The sequence below is a fragment of the Paroedura picta genome, chromosome 2, assembly GCF_049243985.1.
Source record: "Paroedura picta isolate Pp20150507F chromosome 2, Ppicta_v3.0, whole genome shotgun sequence".
NCBI lineage: Eukaryota > Metazoa > Chordata > Lepidosauria > Squamata > Gekkonidae > Paroedura > Paroedura picta.
The window spans coordinates 141,554,159-141,580,058 of NC_135370.1; the positions used below are offsets into that span (position 1 = coordinate 141,554,159).

The window sequence follows — 25,900 nt, forward strand, 5'->3', positions numbered from 1 at the left end:
TGAGTAATGCAACCCTGTCCAGGCACCAAACGGTTTATCAGTCCTATCCTGAATGAACTTTAGTTTACTGGTGCTTATCCAATCCATAATAACTTCTGAATACACTGGACTTTTTTGAAATGGCAAATAGAACTGTATACTGATGACCCTTCACTCTAACTGTCCCATTGACATAGTGTAGTTTGAGCCTTGGATGATGTGAACCTCAAACATTCTATGTGGTGTGAAAATAATTTTTACCATGAATAAAGCCTTTTAGTTGGATCCTATGATCTGCTCTTGTGGCGCAGAGTGCCTCTTGTGGCGCAGAGTGGTAAGGCAGCCGTCTGACAGCTTTGCCCATGAGGCTGGGAGTTCAATCCCAGCAGCCGGCTCAAGGTTGACTCAGCCTTCCATCCTTCCGAGGTCGGTAAAATGAGTACCCAGCTTGCTGGGGGGTAAACGGTAATGACTGGGGAAGGCACTGGCAAACCACCCCGTATTGAGTCTGCCAAGAAAACGCTAGAGGGCGTCACCCCAAGGGTCAGACATGACTCGGTGCTTGCACAGGGGATACCTTTACCTTTACCTTATGATCTGCTAGACCAAGCAATTTGTGGATGGCACATTCCCAAATTCTTCTTTCCTATAGCCACCTTCAGAAATATCTGGAGAAAAAAAACAACAATTGATGTGGATGATTAGGATACACTGATACACACAGCATTGAGATTTTAGTGAGTATGAGGCATGGGGCAAAATTGTTCACTCCCACTTAAAGTGAGCACAGAGTTTATTCCTCTGAGCTCCTGTAATTCTTGGAGTAGAGGCAGGAGCTGTTTTTGCATTTTGGGGCATGAGGTAACTGTGGTAGAAAAAGAAGGTGGAGGATTTGTTTACTCAAATATCTTGCTCTGTTGGTTCGTAAATCATACAGATCATTCATATGCCTGGTTTCAACAAATTATCCTTCTTTAGAACTGTACTTAGCTAACTACCATCAAATCTTTTCCAGTACTTAGTTAACAACAAAATATTGGTTTATGACATTTAAAAAAAATGAACTGCAACCAATGTATATTTGTGGTCTACTAGAGATATAGATTTTTTTCTTGGAAATTTGTTAGCAAATCAATGTGTGCAATAAAGCTGAGAAATATGATTAGGCAGCCTTGAGGAGGGCCTCAAAGATCTGAAAATATTTTAGTTTGAAAAGGAAACAAGAAATACTGAACAGAAAGCTGAAACAAACTGGCTAATGCCTTGCCCTTCCACTAGCCTTCCAAGTCAACCATAAACTTGAGGACCACAGGGTAATCTTGAAACATGTTATTCCACTCATAAAGCAGAAATCAGTAAATCTGGTTGTGATTGAAGTATAAAATCCTTTGTTCTGTGCATGATATAAATTCATATAAAGTTCTTGTTTATTGTTTGTTACATTGCTAAATCATATTTCTTTCATTAAATGTATCATGCCTTAATCCAAAGTTAAATCTGTAGTAAATCATTTACAGTTACTAAGAACATGAAGTTAAGAGGGTAATTTTTCTTTAGGATATCACTGTTAAAGATCTTGAGCTTGTTTGGAGGTTCTAGCAGGTTCTAGCTATTGTATATCCTTGAAGAATAGTACTCTCCTTCAATCTGGGATGCTTATCCTCTTCCACTGAGTGTGAAGCTTTGGGCATGTGGATGTCAGGAATCAGGCTGAGCCCAGCCTGTGGAATCCCAAGTGAAAGCACATCCGAAATCCAACAGTCGGTTGCAAATTTCCAAGAAGAGCTTTATTAGGCAAAGTCCACAGAAAGCTAAAGCAAGCCAAGATCTTCCTAAGCAAAGATCTTGATAATAACAAAGTACAAGTGAAACGGGTGGGGTAGATATAGGGTACACCAAATAAGGGAGGGGTGCGCAGGAGATTCGGCGGGAGAGTGGGTAGAGAGGCAAAGGGGGTTCTGTTCTCAGGCTACCAGATGGCCAGGTGCCTTATCGGGGAGATGGCACATTGTTGAGATTTGGCTGTCTCCACAAGGACACTTACAGTGAGATTGATACAGTTGTTGGGCCTCCTCGCCCGCTGAGAACAGGAAGGGAGGGAACATCTCAGAGGACAGGTTTATTGCTTTATGGCCTTGGGTGAGAAGAGGCCTGAGAAAGTAAAATATGCAAGAGAAGCCGGGAACAGGATGGCATGAACCAGGGGGGGTCATGACACTCGCCTCCCCTTAAGGCCCCCCCCCCGTCCCCCTTGCCCTCAAGCCCCCGCAGCAATGGGGGTAGGACCCGGCTTATCGGGGAAGCGGGAGTGGAATTTGCGGAGGAGAATCGGAGCGGCGACGTCCTCCGCGTCCACCCATTCATTGTCGGAGTCGGGGAAGCCCTTCCAAGAAACCAGATACTGCAATTGTTTGCGGAACAAGCGAGAATCGACAATGTCGGACAATTCGTAGTGCGTTTCTTCCCCCACCATGACGGGGGGAGGTGGACGGGACTGGGGGTGCCACTTATCAGGTGGGGGAGCCTTTTTGAGCAGGCTAACATGGAACACCGGGTGAACCTTGCGGTAGGTCTTTGGGAGGTCTACCCGCACGGTGACTTCGTTTAGCACTTGGGTTACCTTAAAGGGGCCCACAAACTGGTAGCTTAGCTTCTTGCATGGCCGCCTGTTTTTGAGGTTTTTTGTGGAGATGTACACCTCATCCCCCACCGCATATTCAGGGGGGCGCTGGCGTTTGCGGTCAGCCCATTTCTTGAAATCAGCCTTGGCCTTCGTGAGGGACTCCGTTACCTCCCCCCAGGCCTCCCGCACCCGGGTTGCCCATTCGTCCACCCCAGGCGGGGTGGCTGTGGGATCACCCGGCGGCTTCACGAGGGTGGGGAAGGGGGGCGAGGCGTAGCCGTGAACCACTTCGAAGGGGGCCCTTCCCGTGCTTGAGTGCGGGGCGTTGTTGTAGGCATATTCTGCGAGGGGCAGGAGGGAAACCCAATCGTCCTGATGGTAATTCAGGAAGCAGCGGAGGTACTGCTCGAGCACTTGGTTAACCCTTTCGGTTTGGCCATTTGTGGCGGGGTGGTACGCGGAGCTTAGCCCCCTAGACACTCCTGCCAGGTCCATGAGGGCCCCCCAGAATTTGGCGACGAACTGTGCCCCCCGGTCGCTAATCACCTTGCGGGGGAAACCATGTAGGCGCACCACGTGGGTGACGAACAATTCGGCCAGGCGCTGCGCAGTGGGTAACCCCGGGCAGGGGACGAAGTGCGCCTGCTTCGAGAATTGGTCCACTACCACCCAAATCACCGTCTTCCCCTGGCTGGGAGGCAAGTCGGTGATGAAGTCCATGGAGATGATCTCCCAGGGGCGGTCGGGGATTTCCAGGGGCTTAAGGAGGCCCTGGGGTTTACCCACCCCCCGCTTGTGCGCAAGGCACACTGGGCAGCCAGCGACGTATTTCCCCACGTCCCGGCGTGCCCCTGGCCACCAGAATTGGCGGCGAAGCAGCCCCCAAGTTTTCAGGAAGCCAAAATGGCCCGCCGCCTTGCTGTCGTGGCACAATTCCAGGATGGTCTTGCGCATCGAAGCGGGGACGTACAGGCGCTCCCCCTTGTACCAGACCCCCTCGTGGGCACGAAGCTGCGAGCGGAGGTTGGCGAGTTGCGGGTCCGGGCCCAGGGCCGACCGGAATTCCGACAGGGGAATGGAGAGCGGCCCCGTGGGGGGCCCTGGCGAACCTGGGGGGGGGCCCTGGGCCGGGTGCCCCGCCTTGGTCTGGCTGCGGGTTTGAGCCAAGAGCCCCAACTGCTTGGGGGTAAAGACCGTGTCCACCCGGGAAGGGCGGTGTTCTCCCGGGAACATGCGGGAGAGGGCGTCCGCCATGAAATTCTTGCGCCCCGGGATGTGGACTAGGGTAAAATCGAATCGGGAAAAAAAGTCCGCCCACCGAATTTGCTTCGCGCTGAGCGTGCGGGGTTTTCGCAGGGCCTCGAGGTTCTTGTGGTCGGTCCAAACTTCGAAGGGGATGGGGGAACCCTCCAAGAAGTGCCGCCAAGTGGACAGGGCGGTTTTGACCGCCGCCGCCTCTTTTTCCCAAATGGGCCAGTTCCGCTCGGTGGGGGTTATTATCAATTTGTCAGGAATCAGGCTGAGCCCAGCCTGTGGAATCCCAAGTGAAAGCACATCCGAAATCCAACAGTCGGTTGCAAATTTCCAAGAAGAGCTTTATTAGGCAAAGTCCACAGAAAGCTAAAGCAAGCCAAGATCTTCCTAAGCAAAGATCTTGATAATAACAAAGTACAAGTGAAACGGGTGGGGTAGATATAGGGTACACCAAATAAGGGAGGGGTGCGCAGGAGATTCGGCGGGAGAGTGGGTAGAGAGGCAAAGGGGGTTCTGTTCTCAGGCTACCAGATGGCCAGGTGCCTTATCGGGGAGATGGCACATTGTTGAGATTTGGCTGTCTCCACAAGGACACTTACAGTGAGATTGATACAGTTGTTGGGCCTCCTCGCCCGCTGAGAACAGGAAGGGAGGGAACATCTCAGAGGACAGGTTTATTGCTTTATGGCCTTGGGTGAGAAGAGGCCTGAGAAAGTAAAATATGCAAGAGAAGCCGGGAACAGGATGGCATGAACCAGGGGGGGTCATGACAGTGGAGCAGTGAGAGAGGTAGGGGACACCTGCCTAACCAGCCAGATCAGCGGAATCAACCCTGGCAATTAATGGGGTGACAGATGTCGCAGCCAGATCACCCTCATATCCTACTATTAAAGACTTTGGCTATATTGATATTGCTGGATGGCGGACCTTGTGCTTAGCATCTGCAATATTTTATAACTACCGTCTTGTAATGGACACATGAAGGAATTCTGTGAAATGTGATGAACACCAAAACAAAGGGATTCCATATCACTGCAGGGTAAATGAAAGCTGCAGAAATCATTGAGTCTATAAATAAACCCTCTGGTTATTAATGATTGCTACTTCTTAGTCTAAAAAGTTGTATATCAGAGCCACTGTGCAAGCAGTATGTTTAGTAAAATAAAAGCAAACAAGAGCCATGCCTGTTATGACAGTGGAGGAGGTTGATCAAGAGGCAAACCCTCATTTTTGGATACATTCCAGTTAGAATTTCCAGGTCCCTCAAAGCAGCTGACAGTAGGACTTACTGGGAGTGGGGAGAAATGCCAGAAATTATCATGATGTACCTACATGACCTGGAAGTGATGTAGTCATGTCTAGGGGGGATGCTTTGATTCTTGAGTAAAACTGTATGGTAGAAGGTCCTAAGAGTTTTACCCAAAAACAGAGCAACCCCACCTCCCTGATGTCCCCAATGTCCCCACATCAATTCCAGATCATGTAGGCATGTTGTGTTCATTGCTGCTGTTCCTTCCTTTAGGGAGGGTAATTCCCCCCTACTGACTAGTTGGCCAGTGGTGGAGAGGTGAGGGCTGAGAGTAGGAGACCCCCCTCCTACTGGAGAGGTCTAGCATCCCTAATTCCAGTACTTTGTAACATCATTCATTTTGATGTTTTGAAGTCAATAAAAGTATAGCAGTATTATCAACACTAGATGAACTCATGAATCCTTTTCTAAAGCAAAGGGCTGGTGCTTTGGGCATATATACCTGGAACATAAGTCTACGGAATTGAATATGACAACAGTCTGTGTCTAGAATTTGGTCAGAGATGCAGTAGTTCTCAGGAATAATTACATTCAAAGTACCATCTACTTCCTTACAAACCTACCAAACTGCTATGGACATTTGCTGAGATCCTGCCTCAGGTGCCCCAGCAAATATTGATTCCCTTCCATAGATTAGCTGAAGGGTCTTCTTGTTTGAGACAGCAAGCTCTCTCCCCAAAGAGATTTGTCTGTCTCCTTCTGTTGGCTTTTTCCTCCCATTGGAAAAGATTTCCTTGATTCATCTGATGTTCCTTAGGTGATCCCTCCTTATTGCCCTATATTTTAAATGTTGTGTTTAGTGTGTGTGTGTGTGTGTGGGGGGGGTTCATTCACATGTTAGCTTGGTTTAATGGTCATTTGTGGTATTTTGTGTCTGGTTTTAATAGTTTTTAAGACCTGTTTTTATTATGTATATTTGAAACCTTTTTGCCATCTTGGAGGCCCTGCTAAAGACAGAGAGGCGGGGTATATGTTTTGTAAAAAATAAGATTAATTTCACCTTCACTTCATTCTCTTTAAAAGCATCTCTGAAATAAACTAATTGATCATTTATTGATTGTTTTATGATTGTATGTTGCTGCCACCTTCCTTGGACAGCGAAGAAGAAAATAAACATGCTAAATAAAAAAGCAAATAGGATATGAATTACACTTGTATTTTTGATTCTCTTGTCTAATTTTGTTATAGTTATTATTATTTTTATTTTTATTTTTATTTTTATTTTTATTTTTATTTTTATTTTTATTTTTATTATTATTATTATTATTATTATTATTATTATTATTATTATTATTATTATTATTATTATTATTATTATTATTATTATAAATATCTCAGCCTGGCACGCAGTTAATTTAACATCTTTAAAACAAGTCTTTGAGTTACATCATGCCGATAGATCATAAAAGGCCTAAAATCATTCACTAAGTTTCATGGCTGAGCAGGGATTTGGTCCTGGTTCTACCTGGTTGCCTGGTGTGACACACTATCCAATATATCATACCTGATCTTTAGTGTACATATTTAAAATTATATACAACCCTTAAAATTAATCCCATCATGATATCAAAGCAGTTTATAACCTAAATTTGTAATATGCTGAAACAATTTGCCATGATAAGTCAAGTTATACCCTTCTAAGCTTCCTGAACTCAAAGGGGTACTCTGCTTAGGATGGAAAAGTGGATCTGAAATGAACAGCACAAGAGAGTTTCATTGTAAATGACAAAACAATGAAGATATTTTGCGTTTGCTGTTGTGAAGCTGTGGATACCAAAGTTGCAAACTTCTGCATCAATGGTGTAGAAATAAACTCCAGGAAAAATAATGAGACCTACTTCCATGTAATTACTCCAAACTAAAGAAAGCAGTCCAATTCAGAAGCTGGCTTCTGCATATGAATCAGCAGTCCTGGCTGCTGTGTGGAACGATGAAAACTATGCCGTCTCACTGAATAACAAATGTGGGACCCCATGCGTTGCTACAAGCCCACTCTTTAATGGAAGCCTGTACACAAATTTGTTCATTAAGCAGGTTTCTGCATAAGAATCCAGTTCCATGATCAGGATTTAACTATGTTTAAGAGTAATGAATGCAGGGAACTCTCAGCGTGTCCTATACGTATGGACCCTTTGGCTAGATGCCGATATCCAACAGCTACAATGCAGACTGTACTGTTGGATTAAAGATGCACATGGAATGCTGAACAGATCTGATACTGGTGTTTATATGCAAAACCTTCAATTTATACAGATATGTCTAATAGATATATCTAACAACAAGGCCCCATCTGCAAATATCTAAATCCACAGACTGGAGCCATATTGAGAACAGAGAGATTTTTCCTCACCATTTGAGGACTCCAGAGATTTGCAGAAAAATCTGAAATCTTAAAAAGGTGGAGCTCCCCCCTTCCCAAAAGCTCCAAACAAAATGCAGTTGTCTGCACTAGCACAACTATCCCCCACCTACCAATGAGGCAGCCTCATTGGAGGTGTGCAGGCAGACTGGGTGAGTTTATGATGCTTCTGCCCTGAAACCACCACTGAGATGACACCACCAGATGCTGGTGATGGGTGGAGAGGAGGGGAAGCCTCCACTGCCTCTGTCTTTCCCCTGCTGAAACCACTGCAAGAAGCAGCAGGAACTTCCACCTCCATCCCCACTGCTCACCACCAGACCTGGGGAGGTAGATGGGTGAGTGAAATTACTTCCGCTGCGAGTCTCTTGTGGGTGAAGGGAAATGGGAATAATAGGCTGCTTAGCAAGGGGTTGAAGGAAGTGGCTGAGGGGATAGGATAGGATTCTTCCCCCCATAAGAGCCTCACAGATCCCCACAACAGCACCTCTTTCTGGAAAGCACATTTTGAAAGACAGAATTAGACTTCTACCACACACAAAAGAATATCAGTCCTGCTAAGTGTTGACTAACAGTTTGGAGCCAGATGTTTATACATTCAGCATTGGGTAAACAGTCCACTGCTCTTTGAGTATCTTTCTGAATTGTAAATTATGTTTGCAGCAACATCCCTAGCAACCTTTTGCTGTTCAGGTACTCTAGATAGAACAAGGTGCCTCAGATTGTATTGTATTGTCAGTCAAATAAAGAAGGTGAAGAGTTGGTTTTTACATGTCATTTTTCTCTATCAGGAGTCTTGAAGTGGCTTACAGTCACCTTCCCTTTCCTCTCCCACTACAGACACCCTGTGAGCTAGGAAAGACTGAGAGAGCCCTGATATCACTGCTCGGTCAGAACAGCTTTTTCAGTCATCTGTGGTGAGCCCAAGGTCATCCAGCTGGCTGCATGTGGAGGAGGAATGGGGAATCAAACCTGGCTTGCCAGATTAGAAACCTCCACTCTTAACTACTCAACCAAGCTGGCTCCTCCATATGCAGCCAGCTATGCCATTCTTCTGGGAATAAAACAATTCCATCACAGGAGAACTCTCTACCCAAAGAGACTCACCAAGCAACATCTCTTGTTTTTGAATGCTGACTAAAAGGTTTATTTCAGAAAGTCTTTGAAGGGCTTAGCAGAAAGCTATTTTAATCCTATTGTGACCTCTTAGTTTGCCTGTTTGACTGATTTTGTCTGTATTGTTGACTGACTGATTGATTGACATGAGTTTAATGCTCATTTTACTGTTATTATTCGATTTCTAGATACTTTCGCATGTTCCTCTGTTGACAAAAAGCCTAACAGAAAACTAGTAAATAAATAAAAAGACACCGACAGATAATAAAGGATGCCACCCATCCAATTTACGTCTTATTGACTTCAAAAGGAAATGTCTGGGAATACGCTTAACTTTCCCTTAGAAATCGATGGGACTTGAAGGCAATTGACCTTTGGCTGTTGAACACAATAACTGACTAAAACTGCCTCAGTTTTCTCAGTCAAAAATAGTATTTTTTAAAATTAATTTGTCCAATCAAATGAGAATAAGAAGGGAAGCTGTATTTGATAAACAACAAACTCCCCCTTTTCCTTGTCCTAAGGATAACAAAGGTATGGATCAGATTTGCAATATTTGGTTTAAATTCTGGCCACATGTCTTGCTACAGAATTAAGCTAATCATACCTTGGAAAGCTAAACATGTTTTCTTTCTAATTTGGTCATAGGTCCTGGTACCAAATTAATATAATCATACCCTTTTGTTCTGCTGGGAATAAAACAGTTGTTTAATTAAACGTGCCAGTTGTTTGCTATATAATGTTTCAGAAAAACTTGTTTGAAAGGAAGGATAAAGATTTATATCAAACATTTCAATCTGACAAGTAAATTACATTTCCTCTGCCATAAAGAGAGGTAAAGCAGAAAATAATGATTACCACATCTGTAATTTGGGTTGTTCCTCTGAGGAGCAGCACACTTTCCCCCCTTATTCTGAGTTGTGATATGCATTTGTCTACCAAGGTGACCATTACACTCTGGAAAGGAAAACAGTGTGTTTTCCACCTAGAAATTAACGCTTTGCACGTTTGCACAAACATCAGCTTATAACCAAATTTTCCCGAAACATCCAATAGTTAGCCAAGTACAGATCTTTTAAGAAACATTCTAAAAAGTTTTACAGGCCTACAGTGCTACATCCAAGGGGGAGGGGTGGTGCGTTGGGATAGGGAGTGTCTGTATGGGTGTTAACTTGGATTAATAAGAAGCCACCTGAGATTTAATGAAAATTTGGGTTTATGTCCATTAGCAGCTTAGAGACCAATCAGATTTTCAGGGTATAGGCTTTTGAGACTCAAAACTTCCTTAATCGGGTGGGTTAGAGCTTTGACTCTAGAAAATGTATATCTTGAAAATCTGGTTGGTCTCTGAGATGCCACTGGACTCGCATCCAGCTCTTCTACTGCAGACCAACACAGCAACCCTCCCAACTCTTTATTAGATTGGAAGCCTATTGAGAGGGGTTATTAGAAACATTATATTTCATCCACTACCAACCTCTTTGTATCTGCTAAAAGGTCTAGAATAATTATGATTGGAAAGACTCATGTTTTGGTGCCTGGAAGAAGGGTGGGTTCCAAATGAAAACAGCAAACAACAACACATGTTGCAAATCTGGCTACATACTCCATGGATAGTCTACAAGCTATTGGGCTGTCTTTAATGGAAAATGCTGTTCCTCATTCCCATCCCCATCCAGAATTCTGCTTTATCCAGAGCCACATCCTTGTACAGTACAGCTGATGAACCTATATAGTAGCCTGGGTACTATAGGCAGAATGCTGTGTGCAGTGTGCAGTGTGTGTGTGTATGTGTGTGTGTTATCACCACCAGGGTATGCTGGTCTTAATTGAAGTATTGGGGTTTTAATGCGGGGTTTATTGGGTTAAATGTTTTTCCCCTACTTCAAGCTACTTTACAGGAGTGGCAGGTCAGAAATAAATAAATATTTATTAATGGCTAAATAGGGAAGTCCATTGATAACTGGTGATTTAGACAAATAGACCATGATCTCAGTCAGATTGGATCTCTGCAGCAGAATGAAAGGGTGAACTTTTTCTCATTTTTGCTGGGGAATCCATCTCCCTGAACCTATGATGAATCATTGGCTTAGCTGAAACGGTGGTTTAGAAGACAGAAATATTAGACCTGCTAATGTGGACCTTTTATTTAATGTTTGATCATAGATTCTGCTTTTAAGTGGTTATCTCAATTGGGTAACAATTATTACTTTCTGCTAGGAACAAAACCATGCCAGTTGATAGGGTATAGTATTTTAGATTTTTTGGGAAATAATCGTATACAGTAACAGCTTGATCTGATGACCTTGCAGGTAATAGGGAACAATAATGTCCATAAAGTTTTCATTGGTGCCAAAGCAGCACTGTTACTATATTCCAGAACTAGGTAAAATTACCAGTTTCACTAGAGTAGTAGTGCAAAACATTCAGGAAGAAAATAAATAGATACAAGCTATGACAGGAACAGAATTGGGATTGAAGTACCTGGCTGATTAAGGTGTTAATATGTTTAGGCATTTTTAATTTAATTTTATAGTTTTAACTGTATGTTCACTGCCTTGTGTTCCTGGTTAGGTAAAAAGGTGGCATAAAAATGTTTCAAATAACTAAAATAAACAAATATATTTCTTTAAATTGTCCAAGGTCTTAGTGCTATTGAGTTTACACACACCAAGTTGGCATGGAAGTTACTGCGATGGTATCCATGATTATTTAGCAAATATATTTTTATTCTGGTCTTCCTCTAAGGAACTTAGGGTGGTATTTTTGGTCCTGGCTACCGTTTTATCTTTTCAACAATCCTGTGTGATAGAGGATGACTAGCCCAAGGTCATTCACCTAGGTTCAAGGCCTGGTATGGATTTGAACCAGAATCTTCCTGCCCAATAGGGGTTGTGATTGGCCCCTGAAAATATGACAGCCTGTGCAAAAAAAATAAAATTATTTTGATGGCAGCTAACACTACAGTGTTGGTTTATTCTGTCACTCCTCTTTCCCGGTGTATTTTTTTTTTTACAAAAATAATCCTCTTGCTGCCTGCACTGGCAATTCCTGGGTATGTGCCTCCACCTCCCATGATGGCCATTTTGTGGTTGCACACACTACCTCATGTCAGAATTCCAAAGGTACCCACAGGCTCAAAGAGGTTGGAGATCCCTTGTATAGAAAGTGCATCAGAGATGACAGCTAAGGCAACATGTGCTGTGAAGACATCCAAGATTGTTTAAGTAAAATGTTAACATTAATGGAAAGGCAAGGAAAAAGAACGAAGAGATAAAGGAATGCTCAATTTCAAAGCATGCAATTTCAAAGCATCTTTACTACATTATCGTCAAGGTCTAGATACACTGCATCAGTACACCTGAAGAGCTCAATTAATACCAGCAAAAATATATGGACATACCTCTGAGTGGAGATGCTGGAGGTTAGTACTCAGATCTTCTACTAGTTTTTAAGAGTTTCTCTCTTTTAGGCCAAGATTCTTTTAAATGGGATGTGTGTGTGTGTAATGGATTTCAATGACAGATCATTGTGAGTGATGAATGAGGTCACACTGCCTTGATTTCATCTTATCACAACAACTTTATTCCTCAACGTTCAAATGACTCAAGGAGGGGAAAAGAAAGAACACGTGGCACAGAAATAATTTACAAACCTGTCAATGTGTGTCTTTCACCAAAGTAGTATCTTCTGAACTAGGGACATCAGAGTAGCCATGGGGAAAAGAAAGCTCGGCTTCATTGGGACATGTGTTTATCTCCATAAAACAATAGCAGCTCTACTAAGAGGCTGTTTTACATGTTTGACTTGGTGAGATTTTGTATCAGCGTATATTCTTTATTTTCCATGACGCTAAAATAGTGAAGATGGGTATGATTCTTTTTCTTTCATGGGGGGTGAAATAGGTTGCCTGTCAGTTGGATTTAGGCGACAGTCTGTCTGCAGGCTGTAAGATGATCTGCGTAGTGCCAGAGAAAAGCGGGCAAAATTCCTGGCTTGCAAGCAGAGATATTGATCTACCTTAGCCACCTAAACAATGCCTCACCTGTTTGCCTTGTCCATACCTTATTTTACGCAGTCTAATGCTTGTTTTGTTTGACTTTTCTTTTATTTCTGTGGATCTGAGCTTTGATACACTTTAGGGACTACATAAACACAGTGTTGTACTTGAACATCACCATCCTTCAGGGTACTCTGGTGGCTGAAGACCACCACCCCTCCCTCAGCAAGAACAGCACTGTTATTGAAAATTATGAGCCAGCAACCAAATAAGTAGGCCACATACACAACTGTTTGATCTACCAGACGAGTGTCCAATGACATTGAATGTGAGATGCTACTAATTACTGCACTGTGTACCCTGAGTTAAAATTTCTTTCACTGGAACTAGTAAAAGCCTCTCTATTTTTATTAATTCTTTCCCAGGGCTGATAGAGGAGAGATAAGTTACTATAGCGTTTAGAATTCTATCCACTCATTTTTCAGACGCAACTATTTCACTGTGAGTTGCTTGTTTCAAACAGGAATGAAACAGAAAACCCAGTCCCCTTCCCCAGTAAAGTATAATATAAATATTTTACCACTGTGTATTATTGGGTGCTGACAGCGATTCCAGTGTTGCCAGCAGGTATCATGGGGGAAAGATATCTCCCAAACTCTGCTGTGCTGGGAAGTAGTGAAGACTAGTATTCTTGCAATCCGTATGAAGAAAAATGGAAGTAAAACTACAACACAAGCATTTATTTAATGGCTGATATGTGGTATTTACATACATCACATTGTACTTGGGTTGAAGAACAATTACGTTAACATAAATCACCTGTAGTCTTAGGGGTAATTTGCTTCTGGATCAAGTTCAAGATTCCGGTTTGGAACTCTAAGGCTATACACAGCCTGGGTCTTACCTATCTGAGGGACTGGTTAGCTGCTTATGCTCCCTGCAGGACCCTTCTACCACCCTGGTAGAATGAGCTCCCAGAACAGCTGAGGGCCCTGATGGAGCTATCTAGGTACTGCAGGGCCTGAAAAATTGAGCTCTTCTACCAGGTGTATGGTTGAAGCCAAGGAGATGACTGGAGTTACTAACCTGTGGGTCTCACGCTACTTATGCTATTATGCTATTTATTCCTTTATGATCATCACTCCTGGGTTTTCTTACATCATCTTGGACCACGTTTATTGGTCCTAAGGCTGGAAAAGCAGAGCTGGGATTAAGATGTTTTATGCCACCAATTATTGTAACTATTTTGCTGTGGGTTTTATGGGTTTTATTGTAATTTTATTGTTATATTGTGAACTGCCAAGAGTGGTAATATAGAAGTTGAAATATAAATAAATAAAATAAATAATTTAACATGACTGTATTTCATACTGAATATTTTTCATATGAATGTTCTAAACTGGATGTTATTTATTGTTGGCCCTATTTCAAGTAAAGCTATATAGAGATGGTGGCTTCATTCAGTGAATTTCCTTCCTTTAATGAGACATTTCAAACAGTGTGCTCCTTCCCTGCCCTTTTTCAATGCACAATCTTCCTCTGAGTTTAATGTTTTAAGTTGAGTGCTATAGCACTAAACCAATTTAGTACTTCAGGGCTATAGCAGAACCAATGAGTTGCCTTGACTTCACTGGCTTCATTTTAACACTATAGCGCAGAAGATCAAACAATGAAAAAGGAAGAGGAAAAAGCACCATAGTAGGAAGTGCTATTGGCATTATAAACAGCATATCACAGTGATTCAGAAACACAACAAAGGTGTAGAAAATGGAAGAAAGCAGTATCCCTCAAAAGTAGTTCAACAATGCTTTGCTAATCCAACACAAGTGGGTTTGTATGAGCAGGTAAACAAATTCTGCTAGCAGTCAGTTACTAAAATGGTTCAGTCTGAAATGATAGAGAAAATCTATTAGCAACTTGTCACTAAAACAGAATACAAAGGCAGTTTGAAAATGGCTACATTTTGACTTGAGGGATGCAAAGGAACAGTCTCATTTTCATACCAAAGCTCATATATTTGTATTAATGGAAAGCTGTTAGACTGCAATCAACCATGAGATAAATGAAACAGAATAAAGACCAAATATGACCAAAATGAATTGGATAGTATTAGACTGTTACTAAAATTATATTAAATCCAAGAGGCTAATAGTTCAATTATGAAGCCATGTGAAAAATTAGTATTCAATTTCATAATGTAGCACATGTAAGGTGTATAGGGAAGAAATGGAGGTAGTGACATATTTTATTTTCCTGGGCTCCAAGATCACTGCAGATGGGGACTGCAGCAAAGAAATTAAAAGATGCTTGCTCCTGGGGAGGAAAGCTATGGCAAATCTAGACAGCCTCCTAAAAAGCAGATACATCACCCTGCCAACAAAAGTGCATCTAGTCAAGGCTATGGTCTTCCCAATTGCAATGTATGGCTGTGAAAGTTGGACCATAAGGAATGCTGAGTTCCAAGAATTGAGGAGTTTAAACTCTGGATTAGACTCTTGCAACTCCCTTGGACTGCAAGGTGAACATACCGGTCAGTCCTGGGTGTAAATTGCACGGAGCTTTTATTCGAACCCCAGATTGATCCAGTCCCTGCCCTCTACACAGAATGAGATTTCTGTTTGGGTTTTGGGCGATTTAAATTTTCCTTCTGCAGCGAGAAGGATTGATCTGGAGTGACCCTACCTTTATTGTGCAATATCATAGAGTGCTGTTAATCCCGAATAAGAAAGCTCTGTGGTAGAGAACCTCTGATAGGCTACACCTGGTCGTGTGACACGCTAGCCTTAAAGGAGCAGCCCCTAACTTCTCTCAACTTCTGTCGGTCCTGGATTTTTCCTCCTTCCTCTGCCTTTTTCGATCCTCTCCCCTCCCCCCCTCCAAGAAAAGAAAGAGGCTCCCTGCTTGGCTTCTCCCAAGCAGGGAGAAAAGAAAGAAGAGAAGAAAAGAAAGAAAGAGCCCCCCTCATCTTCTGAGCCTCCCTAACCACGTGCAGATGGGGGGGGGAGAGGAAGACCCGAGTTCAAAGTGATCTGAATTCAACAGGATTGACAATGGAATAAAGAAAGTAAGTGCAGACTCTGCCCTAGAGGAGATCAGCCAGGACTGCTCTTTAGAAGGCCAGATCTGGAAGATGAAACTTAAATACTTTGGCCACCTCATGAGAAGGAAGGACTCCCCAAAGAAGAGCCTAATGCTGGGAGTGATTGAGGGCAAAAGAAGAAGGGGACGACAGAGAATGAGGCAGCTGGATGGAGTTACTGAAACAGTCAGTGCGAGCTTAAATGGACTCGAGGGAATGGTAGAGGACAGGAAGGCCTGGAGGATCATTGTCCATGGGGTCGCGATGGGTCGGACATGACTTTACAACTAACAACAAAGATGTATGTGCAGAATTCTGACTCAGCTGTTTGTGAGATTCTGTGAACTACCTTTGTTTAAATGGCTTGACTGGCAAACTGAAAAACCACATTTATCAGAAGATTTGGAAAACAGAATAGCAGGGAAGTAAGATGTTCACCTTTGTGGGAATTGGTCTCCCTGCATGCTGGTGGAAAGTGCCATCCCGTCACAGCTGACTCACAGCAACCCCATGGAGCTTTCATGGCAAGAGATGTTCCCAGGTAGTTTGCTGTTGCCTACCTCAGTGTCACGACCTTTGTGTTACTTGGAGATCTTCCATCCAAATCCTAGCCAGGACTTAGATTGTGCGCACTTACGAGGTCAGTCTGGGTTGGGCTACCCAGGTTGCCCCCCCTCCCAGATTTTCATCAATGAGGGAAGTGAGGAAGAGAAAGTGAAAACAATGTATATAAAATCTCAGGGATCTTATTTATCATGATAAATAAGATCCCTGAGATTTTATATACATTGTTTTTTCAATATTGTAATGAACTGACCCAGTGCATGACTAACTAGAGTTGAACAGAGTTTGATGAGAAAGTGGTATTACTGACTACAATGTGGAAAATTCACTCATCTGAAATTTCAATACAGAGACTTGTGGAAACTTGGAAAGAAGATAGTAGTTCACAAGCCACCTACTTTGCCTGGGACTGATTGGCAGAGGTCCAGGATATGTCGGCTGGAACCTGTATATATTATTTTTAATCTTAAGCATTCATGTGGATAAATCCTATTTGACTTTTCCAGTTTAAGTTAAAGTCTGCCAATGGTGATCCAATGAGTCATGTGAAGACTCCATCTTAGAGATAAATTTCTTCACAAAGTCATCTGACCTCATTCTAAGCATACCACACTCACTAGTGACAACAGCAGTCTAGTACGTTGACAAGGATCCCAGAAGACCTCAAGTTGGAAAGAAAAGGGCAGATGATCTATTCATATAGCCTTCTGAACTTACCATTTGACTGCCAACTACATTGTTGAAATTACTATGAAGTGCCTTTTTGGTAACCACAACTTTTGATCCAAAACCAAAAAGTCACTCTACAAGGAATTCAAAACTTGTGCCTGGCAGTCTTATGACTGGCAGTAGCTGTTTGGGTGAAAAAGCCAGCATGGGCTGCAAAACATTTAAGAAGCCATGCGACGAGTTCTTAGGAAGCTGGTCAGCCTTGTATGATTTCTCTCTTATATTAGAAGGAATTTGGTTTCTCTTTAATTAGACAGGCTTTGCATACTTATTTTGGAATCAGTCCCATTAGTCTGAAAACTGTTTAGATGCCATGTGCTTCTATGGCTTTGGGAGCCTTCAAATACAATCTTTGTCTGAACCCAGAACATAATGTTGATTACTGTTTTTGAGCAGAAGATATTGCTTGAAACACATCTGCCAGGGCTGCAATAAAACTGTAATCCATGAGAGATGGAAGGATGGTTTGAATTTAACACGAGTCACTACTAGGTCTGAAAAGGGGACAGAAGTTTTCTGCACTCCTACCTATAAAACCTATGGAACCTTCTTTCTTTCTTTCTTTCTTTCTTTCTTTCTTTCTTTCTTTCTTTCTTTCTTTCTTTCTTTCTTTCTTTCTTTCTTTCTTTCTTTCTCTCTCTCTCTCTCTCTCTCTCTCTCTCTCTCTCTCTCCCCCCTCTCTGTTATCTGTAGTTTTCACAAATGGGAAAGTTTCAGTGAATGAATCCTTATAGATGTGATTCTGCCTCACACATTCTGCATTCTTGACAGGCGTAAAGAAACAAAGGTAACTCATTACATCCTGGATACATTGATATCAAAATTAAGAAAAGGATCTTGAGCAACATAAAATAGCCTTTAATAGGGCTAATGGAATGGCATGGAGAATGAAAACCAATCTCCTCTGTGCTGTACTTTTCCTCTGTACATTTCAGGATATCTGTTGCAAATCACTAAGGAGTATTATTGTAAAAAGTTGCCAAGCTAGTGTTTCAGTTAAGATACTTACTGGACCTTGAAATGAGATGATTCTCTTTCCATTTACCAAAGTGCTTGCCATTGCCATAGTGGAGACAGATTAAACAAGCAACAAGCACAAATAGTAGACTTACTTCATATCTGACCTTTGGTTGGCAAAATATATTAATTTCAATCAACTGGAAAATATTTAAATCAGCTTGTAGTCTTCCTGTAGTCCAACCCAACTAAGTACAGAAAAATCAAGCTTCATTCATCTGGTAGACTGTGGGTTAGATCCTATGATTCCATTCCACTAACAGCAGGTCCTTTATCCAACTGAGGAGGCTTCGTTTTGGCAGAACACACCTCTGTTCCAGTGGAAAGATCCTTTAAAACCCTGTCATTATAAGAACACAATAATAGGATCCAATGCATTACATAAACCATAGACCATAAACCATAACTAATATCAAACATGTCTATAGAGATGTGAACAGCAAAACAAAATTCTTTATTATCAAAAACTCTACAAAGTCATACTGTGTTTACTTTAAAAGAAATTGCTAAAGTCAACCGCAAGATGGACAGTTGACCAAAGATTGCTGGATTATTGATATAAACCTGAAATCACAAAATTATTTCTGCAATATGACTGTGGAGAACTAACTTGAGTTCTGTTAGAACCAATGTTCTGGAGATGGTACAGACAATACATCAGCATATTACTTTTCAAAACATCCATACACACACACATACACACCATACACAATTGTCTATGCATAGAAAAAGATACACTTTGAGTATTATGAGACAATATCAAAGTTTTCCATTCCAAAGATAATGTTTTTTTTTACTAAGACAACATACTTTACCATTTTTAAACTTCTCTCATCATATTTTTGACAGCAGGTTTTCCAATTTTGACAGCTTTTAAAAAGTAATTTTAACAGATGAGTGATTTCTCCTCTAGCAAAGTCAGATTATGTGAAATGTCAACGTAAAAACCATATACTGTGACACATAATCATTTTTAGTTGAATTTACTTATTAATTTTACTTGCTGTAGCTAATAAATCCTAAGTGCTTGGCTAATTGTATTGCTTATTTAAATATTTTAAAGGGATGTATTTTAAAACTGCATTTCTTTTTCTGACTATACAATTTCTCTGAAGCAGCCATAATCTGTCATACATTTATTATGAGCCTAGGAATCAGCATCACAACTTGGAATCTCAATTGAATGAATGGAATCAATGCAAATTCTAAACGTGTGTATTTTCTCTTTCTCTCCTGGAGGAATATTTTTTAGCAAACCAGTTTTAGAAAGTCTGGGAATCTTTTCTGCATGCTAAACTGGGCCAGCAAAATCAAGAGGTAAAGCTTTTCCTGTGTCCATTTCCTGTATTGTAGTGCCCCTGTATAGATGTTCAGTGAGGTCTCACTTGGAGTTCTGTGAGCATCCTGGTCATTGCATATTAAAAGGATATTACAGACTTGTTAAAAGTATAAAAGAGGGCAATCAAAATGATGAGGGGATTGGAGAGAAAGAGCAAGGGACTTTTCGGTTTAGGAGAAAGGTGACTAAGGGGGAACCTGATAAAAACTTGTAAAACTATGCTTTGGGTGAAGGAAGTGGGAACTCCCTCTGCCATAATGCTAGAATTCAGGGTGCATCCAGTTAAGCTGATGGGCAAATAGATTCATAGAATCATAGAGTTGGAAGGGGCCATACAGGCCATCTAGTCCAACCCCCTGCTCAATGCAGGATCAGCCCTAAGCATCCTAAAGCATCCAAGAAAAGTGTGCATCCAACCTTTGCTTGAAGACTGCCAGTGAGGGGGAGCTCACCACCTCCTAGGTTCTGTGAAGGCAAAGGGGTGCCAGGTTACAGTAGATGAGCGACTGGGATGTGAGTGTCCTGCATAGTGCAGGGGTTTGGACTAGATGACCCATGAGGTCCTTTCCAACTCTATTATTCTATGATACTATGATTCCCCTTGGCAGATTGGCTGGAGTGATTCCCAGGTCTGAACACAAAGTACTTGGGCAGGAAGCCCTAAAGCAAAATGGACTCTGCTGGTCACTTGATAAGTAATACAATGGAGTGGGGGAAAAAGGAATGCAGAACACGTTGAAGGTTGCAGCTGTCAGGTCAGATCAGTGGCTTTGGTCATGCTGAAAAGAAAATGGAGTCTGGCTAGGCTTGTGCTCTGGCTGACAAGGGAACATGGATTCTGGCTTGGTGTAAGCCTAGACTGATGGGGGGTTGCCATGGATCATTGGGCACTGTGTGACAGTCCAGAAGTGAGGAGTTCTATCACACATAACACTTGGTAGTCTGGCTTATGTCATTGCTTTTCCATGTTCAGGTCAAGCTTATCTTTGCTGAGCGATCCAGAACAATTTGATATTTTATTTCCATACTGCAATCACCACTCTTACGAACTTGTGATCTAAGCAAAATGATTTCTTGAATGCATTCAGTCTCTTCACCATTTATTATCATGATCTGTCTGTTTTTTTTACAGTGGTCATAATTTTTGTCTTTTTAATATATAATACTAGTGCAATATCAGGTGAAGGTCTTGGTCTCTTTGCCTTGTTTGTTGACCCTCCGGAGTTACTGACTGGCTGCTATGTGAAACAGGATGTTGGACAAGATGGGCCACTAGCTGATCCAGCAGGACTGTTCTTTGGTGGTAGAAAGGCTAGTATGGGATAAAGCATGGAAAAATCATCCCTATTCTGAGGCTCAGTTGTCCCTGCAAACATGTTTTTAATGGGAGCAAACCTATGCAAACTCATGGCTGCATGGAAGCAACCACTGTTCTTCAATGTGAAGAAGGGCTTTTCCTATTTAGATATACTACTCCCACAGGAATCTGAAATGACATGGGCTCGGAAGTTTTCCCCACTCAGTTTGGCTGTTTGTACAGTTCTACAGAATTTCAGCTGAGGAAGATGTTCTCAACGTATATGTGATAGGTTTGAAGACTTCATAGCTCAGCAGTACAATATATGCTTTTCACGAATGATGTCCCCGTTTCAGACTACTCCAGTGAAAACAGTGTCAGGCTGGAGAATTGGGAAATGTTCTACTTGGAATACTGGGGAGCCTCTGCCAGATAGCAAGGAACAGCAGGCTGACTCAGTATTAAAGTAGCTCCTCATATTCCTATATGGGAAAGCCGACAGTGACACATTTCCTTTCTTGCTCTCATTCCCCAAACTGCAGATCCTCTGTCTCTGTATCCACCTTTATGTAAGTATATCTAGATCAGGCAGTGTATGATCTGAAATTCAAAAATGAGGAAAGGAAGGGTGATCCACAGCTAGGACTGGAGCTGATTTAGGCCTATCGACTAATAGTTAAACCTATTTAGAACTATTGACTATAATGTCTCAGACCCCATGACTTAACCATTTTCTGGGCCAGGCTGGGAGGCATCAGCATTTCAAGCGTAAAGTTGAAATGTCTTGTTCAGTTTCCATGGAATCGTCATAGATTCTGTCTGGGTCATAATTAGGTTCTCTTCCCCTTTAGAGCAAACTATATATGGTCAAAGGGTTCACAACTGCTTGTGTCAGTACAGATGCCCATTCAGATGCTAGTTTCATGAAAATGGAAAGGGCAAAGGTCAACTAGGAGTTGAAACAGTCCAGTGCCGTTAGCAGGCATCTAGGCAAAATGGAAAAACTGATACTGACATTCTTTGAAGGCAGCCCTATTGAGCCTGTACCTTACTGTAATGTGGATTTTCTAAGGCAATATATCAAAGGTGAAAAGAACAGGGCTTGGTAAAGAACCAATAGTCATATTTAGACTGAACTCTTTTGTCATTTAAAAATAAGAGCTGGGTTCTTTAATATCATAACTGCAACTAGTTATATCCACCTTTTCCAATTGGAAACATATTCTGGCCTGCAATTCCTCCTTTCTTAATTCCTCCTTTTTAAACCCCTCTTACATAACCCCCCCCTTTAGAGCCTCTTGTGGCGCAGAGTGGTAAGGCAGCAGACATGCAGTCTGAAAGCTCTGCCCATGAGGCTGAGAGTTCGATCCCAGCAGCCGGCTCAAGGTTGACTCAGCCTTCCAGCCTTCCAAGGTCGGTAAAATGAGTACCCAGCTTGCTGGGGGGTAAATGGTCATGACTGGGGAAGGCACTGGCAAACCACCCCGTATTGAGTCTGCCAAGAAAACACTAGAGGGCGTTGCCCCAAAAGGTCAGACATGACCCAGTGCTTGCACAGGGGATAGCTTTACCTTACATAACCCCTCTCCTTCAGAAACTGAAGTCCAATAAGAGAACCTGGCACTATGACTGCTTCCATGGCAATCAACGCTACCACTTGCAGAATGGGCACCTGGAGACATGACAATATTAGTGACATGCTCAAGTGACATGTTTGTGCATGTGTCTTTTAAAAGACAAAATAGTATGTGAGAGAAAGGAGCTAACCTACAAACTCCCAATTTCTTACTTTTCTGTGAGTCAATGGTTTCACCATTTTTCTTCAGGTTTGCCCTCATTCTGGGACTGGAGCTTGGCCAGGAGAAAACATAGCTCAAACAACAGAGGACAATAAAATACACAGGATAAAATGGGGAGAATTAAAAAAGGAGCTCTGCCCTCCTCACTTTCTGTCCCGGGAGTTGATTGTAAGTAGGTGGGTTCAATAGTGGTGAATGGATCTGAAAAAAGAACAGAAAATTTCATTCCATCTCCCCTCTCCTCTTTTGCTGTTCTCATAGAGCAGTACTATCAGGGCATGCTCAGCCCCACAGGATGCCTGTTTTGAGGAGAGGAAGGGAATTATAAGCCACTTTGAGATTCCTTCTGGTAGAGAAAAGTGGGGCATAAAAACCAATTCTTCTTCTTCTTCTTCTTCTGTTTCTCATACTTTTAGGTAATAGGTGGGAAAAATGGGAAGAGGTCTGAGTGGTGTTCCCCCCCCCCCCCGTCTTTTAAAAGTCTAAATCAGATTCTTTAATATTCAAATCAAATCAATTATGAATGCGATTTCCATTAATAGACAGAAATTGTATGTAACCATGTTGATTGATGGGGGGAACCCCCCAAAAGAACAAAGGTATTTCTAATATACCGAAGGAAAAAAAGGGAAGACAAGCTATCAGTTATCCAAGAACTATATCAACTTGGATTGGGGAGCAGAAAAAGGGTGGAATATAATGCAGGGTAAGTAGGCAGAGCCCCAAATTCTGCAGTATATAGTTTTCCTAACATGGAGATCAAGAGGTGTTACTTACTTAATTAGATTCCATGGTGCCGGGTGCAAATTAGATGTCAAGATGCTTCTGGGTCTCCTGGGATACAAAAGCAAAAACGGAATCTGTTTTTGAAAATATAAAAGTCTGCATTTCCTATGAACCCTTGCCACCAGCAAGGTTTGGAGCATACATGGCCCCTTTTAAGGCCGACAGAAGTAGGAAAAAATGAATTCATTCTTATATTAACGAAACTGGAGTATAGATGAGGCACAAATTAGCAAATCCAGAGAAACCAAACAAAGCTGCATTTCTTAGTGCTGATCCCGCCTCCCCCCCATAAACAAAGTCCTGCGAAAACATCCTTCTCCTTCACTAGATTTCTTTACTTGAACATCTAAATGCAGGATTTTCCATGAAAAAAAAATCCAAACCCAATAATAGAGTAATATCTTTTTATCAGAGCCAACAAAATATGAATAAATATTGAGCATACACTTTCAAATTTACCAAATCTCTATTGGTTTAAATAGGAAACATGCTTTAGGTACAACTCCCACCCATTCCCAAGTGTGTGTATGTGCGTGTGTGTGTGTGTATGTTGAAAACATTTTCATGCCACCTCTCCTCAATTCAGGATCCCCAAGGCAGCAAACATTAAAATAGAATGTTAGAATATTAAGACATCTGAGACATTAAAAAGCACTTAAAATACATACATTAGAATCTCCTTCTGATTTCTTGGACAAAATCTCCCTTTCGGTTGATGATAGTGCTCAGGAATAGAGAATCTTGAACAATTTCAATTTCTTTTAATTCCCTAGTAATCAGTACTTTTTATCTTCCTGATGTTCAGCTATAATCCTGCCTTGACACTTTTTGCTTTGACCTTCATCAACAGTTTTACTTTGACCTTCATCAACAAATGTAAAGTTCTGCATTTAGGTAGGAAAAACCAAATACACCAATATAAGATTGGGGAGACTTGTCTTGCCAGTAGCATTTGTGAAAAGTATCTAGAAGTCTTAGTAGACCATACATTGAACATGAGTCAGCAGTGTGACTCGGTGGCTAAAAAGGCAAATGGGATTTTGGGCTGTATCAAACAGAGTATCATGTCAAAATAATGGGAGGTGATGGTACTGCTTTACTCTGCCCTGGTATGGCCTCACTTGGAGTACTGTGTTCAGTTTTGGGCACCCCAGTTGTAGAGGGATGTTGACAAAATGGAATATGTCCAGAGGAGGAGAACAAAGATGGTGAGGGGTTTGGAGACCAACACTTATTTAAAAAGGTTGGGGGAGCTTGGTCCATTTAGCCTAGAGAGGAAACAAATGAGAGGGGATCTGATAACCATCTTCAAGTATTTCAAAGGGTGCCATATGGAAGATGGAGCAGAATTGTTCTCTCTTGCCCCAGAGGGACAGACCAGAACGAATGGGATGAAATTAATTCAAAAGAAATTCCATCTAAACATCCGGAAGAAGTTCCTGACAGTTAGAGCGGTTTCTCAGTGGAACAGGCTTCCTCAGGAGGTGGTGGGTTCTCCATCTTTGGAAATTTTTAAACAGAGGCTAGATAGCCATCTGATGGAGAGGCTGATTCTATGAAGGCAAAGGAGTGGAAAGTTACAGTAAATGAGAGATTGGGATGTGAGTGTCCTGCATAGTGCAGGGTGTTGGAATAGATGATCCATGAGGTCACTTCCAACTCTATTATTCTATGATTCTATGAGTTGTTTCAATTCTCTAATTTTTGCCAGCAATGTGGTATCATCTGCATATCTCAAATTGTTAATGTTCCTTCCACCAATTTTCAGTCCATCTTCATTTGAACTGATCCAATCAAGACATAAGAGGAGATAATTTGAAAAATATCAGTAAGTTCCTAATGTAACTATGCTAAATGCACATCTCTGATGTACCCTATCTCTGATGTACCCTGATGTACCCTTTATATGCTTTTGAATCATGCACACTATAGATCTTGTATATTCCAACGGAAACAAGACTGGAGTGATGTAGTTACCATGGCCAGTCTAGTCAAGTTTCTTGCTGTATCATTTTACACAACTTTGGCTTCCAGATGAGCAGCCCTATATAAATCACACTGCAGAGACCTAATCTAGAAATCACCAGGACAAGTCCCACAGTAGTAAGATCTTTCTGCCCAGGAAGGACCATAGCAGGGTCACCAGCTTAAGCTAATGAACCTGGCCACTGCTGCCACCTGATTATCTAACAGGAGGTCTTGGTCCAGCAGTACTCAAAAGCTACAAACTTGCTCCTTTTGGGGAAGTGGAACCTCATCAAGATAAGGACATATGCCTATTTCTGGGTCAGACCTCCCTCCCCATAGTAGTACCCTTGTTTTATCAGGATTAAATTTCATGTTGCAAGAAAGTCAACATGAATATCCTAAATTAAACATATTTGCTCCACAGGTCTTGGATACAATTAGTACACAATCGTTTCAAGACCTACTAGTTCTCTGAGATTTCAGAAACTGACTACATTTACTTTGAACAAGAAGATTTCATTCACAAAAGTTCCCTTGCTATATGTAGACAGGGAATTCCAGAAGTCTAGCGCAATCATGATGACAGAATTTATTTGAACACTAACAGAAAATGACATGTACATAGAACAACACTCTCTGGTAGTCAGATCTTATTTCAGATTCTGTTTTGTCTCGTTTCCAT

At 41.9% G+C, this 25,900-nt stretch overlaps 1 protein-coding gene across 2 annotated transcripts in view; it reads left to right on the forward strand.

The window, feature by feature from the left end:
* Nucleotides 1–25,900, forward strand: part of FOXG1 (forkhead box G1) — a 77,721-nt gene that overhangs the window by 48,416 nt on the left and 3,405 nt on the right. The window contains exon 2 of one of the 2 annotated variants that reach the window (XM_077323006.1): nt 19,269–19,333. The exons of the other annotated variant lie outside the window; for it this stretch is intronic. The gene's annotated coding sequence lies outside the window, so the exon portion shown is untranslated. Of the gene's footprint in view, nt 1–19,268; nt 19,334–25,900 lie in introns of those variants that run through there. 2 annotated transcript variants of the gene reach the window in all.